Below are 4,120 nucleotides of genomic sequence, written 5' to 3'. Positions count from 1 at the left end.
ACTTTGAGTTGAAGCCACAATTTGTCACCCTGGTGCAACAAAACTGCTAGTATCATGGTCTTCCCTATGAAGACCCAAATCAATTTATTTCTAATTTTCTGCAGATTTGTCATACTGTGAAGACAAATGGAGTGAACCCAGAGGTGTACAAACACATGCTCTTCCTGTTTGCTCTGAGGGATGGAGTAAAGCTATGGCTAAATTCCCAACCCAAGGAGAGTTTGGATACTTGGGACAAGGTTGTTACTGAGTTTCTTACTAAATTTTTCCCACCAAAGAAGCTGACTAAGCTTAGGGTGGAGGTTCAGACCTTCAGGCAGAAGGATGGTGAAACTCTCTATGAAGCTTGGGAGAGGTACAAGCTACTGATTAGGCAGTACCCTCCGGATATATTCTCCAAATGGACCCAACTAGACATCTTTTATGAAGGCTTGGGAGAAATATCCAAGATGTGCTTAGATAATTCTGCTGGTGGTTCATTGCACAAGAAGAAGACACTGGAGGAGACTATTGAGCTTATTGAATTGGTTTCTAGCAACCAATATTTATACTCATCTAACAGAAATCCTGTGAACTCTGAGGGTCCTCAGAAGAAGGATGTTATGGAAGTAGAAGCTCTCAATGCTATTCTTGCTCAGAACAAGCTTATGTCTCAGAAAATAAATCTACTTACTCAGCAGATGAGTGGAATGCAAGTCTCAGCTATCAACACCCAAAATCCACCTCAAGAGGTCTCTTATGACATGGCAGGTAATTTTGTGCAAAATGATAATTATGATTGTGCTCAATCCTCTTCTGAATAGGTCAATTACATGGGGAATGGTCCTAGAAATCCCAACAATGATCTATATTCTAGGACATACAATCAGAGATGGAGAAATCACCCAAATTTTGGGTGGAGGGACCAACCTCAGAAACCTCAAAATTTTAACAATAATTCTCAAGGCGGCTTCAAACAGAACAATTACAATAACCGCCAATTTCAGTCTCAGCAACAACAACCACCTTAGCCGGCAAACTCTAAATCCCAAGAAGATTCTAATTGGAAGATGATGAGAAGTTTTATGCTGGAAACCAGAGCCTCCATTAGAAACTTAGAGGTACAAATAGGCCAACTGAGCAAGCAAATACCTGAGAGGTCTTCAAGTACATTTCCAGGTGATACAGTGGTAAACCCAAGAGAAGATTACAAGGTTATTCAATTAAAAAGTGGTAAAACAGCTAGCTCTAACACAAAGGCCAATGAAGAGCGAGTTGAGAAAGAAGCTTCAGAGGAGAAGAAGGGAGAGGTAGAACATGCCCTTCCTAAGCGTGCAGACAACCCGTTTTCTGACTCTCTTGACACTTATCCTACATTGCCAAAGGCTCCTGAATACAAGCCAAAAATGCCATATCCTCAGAGGCTTCAGAAGGCTATCAAAGAAAAGTAATTCTCTAAATTTTTAGATGTCTTCAAGAAGCTACATATCAACATTTCTTTTGTAGAGGCTCTGGAGCAATGCCTCTCTATGCAAAATTTTTGAATGAATTATTGACCCACAAGAGGAATTGGAAGGAACAAGAAACCGTGGTGTTAACCAAGGAATGTAGTGCCATTATCCAACACAACCTTCCTGAGAAGATGCCAGATCCAGGGAGCTTTGTAATTCCTTGCACCATTGGAGATGTCACCATTCAGCGGGTTTTATGTGGTATTGGAGCTAGCATCAATCTAATGCCACTTTCAGTAATGAAAAAGCTTCAAATTGAGGAGGTAAAACCCACTCGTATTTCTCTTCAACTTGCTGATCTTTCTATTAAATTACCTGTGGGTGTTGATGAGGATTTACTTGTGAAAGTAGGACCATTTATTTTTCCTGTTGATTTTGTCATATTAGACATGGAAGAGGAGGTAAAATCCTCTATTATACTTGGTAGACCCTTTTTAGCTACAGGTAGAGCTCTGATTGATGTACAAAAAGGTGAATTAACCCTGAGGGTCACTGAAGAATAGGTGGTCCTTCATGTTTTTGAAGCTCTCAAGTACCCTAATGATTCTGAAGGGTGTATAAAAATAGATGTTATTGAACCACTTGTTCAAGAGGTACTGAAAGCTGAGGTACTTGATTACATTCTAGATTCTATCTCTGAGTATGAATTAGTGGAAATTGATGATTCACCACCCCAGAAGGCTGTGGTTCACACGCCTAAAGCAGAGGAGGAAGCCCCTAAGCTTGAGCTCAAACCTTTATCTCCTTCTCTGAAATATGTGTTCTTGGTTGAAAATGATTCATATCAAGTGATTATTAGCTCTTCCTTGAAGCCTGAAGAGGAAGAGGCGCTTATTTCAGTGCTCAGGAGCCATAAAACAGCTCTTAGGTGGACCATTAGTGACTTGAAGGGGATTAGTCCAACCAAGTGTATGCACAAGATCCTCCTTGAAGATGATGCTAAACCAGTTGTGCAACCACAAAGGAGACTCAATCCAACCATGAAAGAGGTGGTCCAAAAAGAGGTAATGAAATTATTTGAAGCAGGTACTATTTACCCTATTTCTGATAGTCCTTGGGTAAGTCCTGTACAGGTAGTTCCCAAGAAATGAGGGATGACATTGATCAAGAATTGAACAGAATGAGCTTATTCCTACAAGAACAGTCACAAGTTGGAGAATGTGTATAGACTACAGGAGGCTCAACACTGCTACAAGGAAGGATCACTTCCCCCTGCCTTTCATTGATCAGATGCTTGAGAGGTTAGCTGGTCATGCTTTTTATTGTTTTCTAGATGGATATTCTGGATATAACCAAATTGCAGTGGACCCTCAAGATCAAGAAAAGACAGCATTCACATGCCCTTTTGGAGTATTTGCCTATAGGAGAATGCCATTTGGACTTTGTAATGCTCTAGCAACTTTTCAGAGGTGTATGCTTTCAATTTTTTCTGATATGTTTGAAAAGTTCATTGAGGCATTGATAAACCATTATTTTGTGGCCTATATTGTGTTTAATTGTGTGGTTTTATCAGATCTTTACCCACTTATTCATTAAATTAGCATGTATTTACAATTCCTTCCCAAAATTACTCCATGGTTGAAAACATGCTTCATAGAGATTTTTAATTATGTATTTTAATTCTCCTATATTCCATTCGATGCCGTGATCTGTGTGTTAAGTGTTTCAGGCTTTATAGGGCATGAATGACTTGGAGATTGGAAAGGAGGCTTGCAAAAAAATGGAAGGAACACGAGAAATTGAGGAGATGACCAGCGAGAAGCGACGCGGACGCATGGCTCATGCGACCGCGCGAAATAGAAGAAATTGCAGTGACGCGCTTGTGTGCATGACGCGAACGCATGGACTGGAAACTGCACAAGTGACGCGAATGCGTGGATGACGCGCACACGTGGCAAGGCAAAACCCTGGACGACGCGAACGCATGGATGACGCAATCGTGTGACGTGCGCGATCTGCAAAATCTGCAGAATTCACTGGGGGCGATTTTGGGCTCTGTTTTGACCCAGTTTTCAGCCCAAAAAAGCATATTAGAGCCAGGGAACATGCAGAGACCGGAGAACAACATTCATTCTGCATAATTTTAGTTTTTAGATCTGATTTTACTCATCCTCTAGGTTTTCTCTCTACACATTCAAAGTTCTTAGGATTTTGATTTTATTGCTTTTTGGATTGGGATATTGAGAAGAGTTGTTACCTCCGTCAAGACTTCATCATTCTAGTTTATTTCCTTACTTGTCACTTACTCTTTCATATCCTTAATTTATTCAGAGTTACTATTGGATTACTTTTAGGATTTATTAATACAAGAACTATTTTTATTTTTAATTGATCCTTTTGATTATTATTCATCATGTCCTTCTTCATTCCCTTTTCTTATTTTGCGAAGTTTACATGAGCGAGTAGTTCCATAACTTGATTGGGAGTTGATTGAAAGGAGGACCTTGAGTTAGAATGCTCAAGAGTAAAATTATAGTTGGGTTTAGCGTTGGGTCGCCCTCTAATCACTGACACTAGTCCTTCCCAAGGGAGAGGATTAGAACTTGTGAATAGAAACTGACTTCCAACTTGCTTAACTTTCCTTTATCTGGTAAAGGATAACTGAGCAGGCAACCTTCAATTATCACTTT

The sequence above is a fragment of the Arachis ipaensis genome, chromosome B09 (assembly GCF_000816755.2).
Source record: "Arachis ipaensis cultivar K30076 chromosome B09, Araip1.1, whole genome shotgun sequence".
Classification (NCBI taxonomy): Eukaryota; Viridiplantae; Streptophyta; class Magnoliopsida; order Fabales; family Fabaceae; genus Arachis; species Arachis ipaensis.
Note: the sequence above shows the minus strand (reverse complement) of the source record.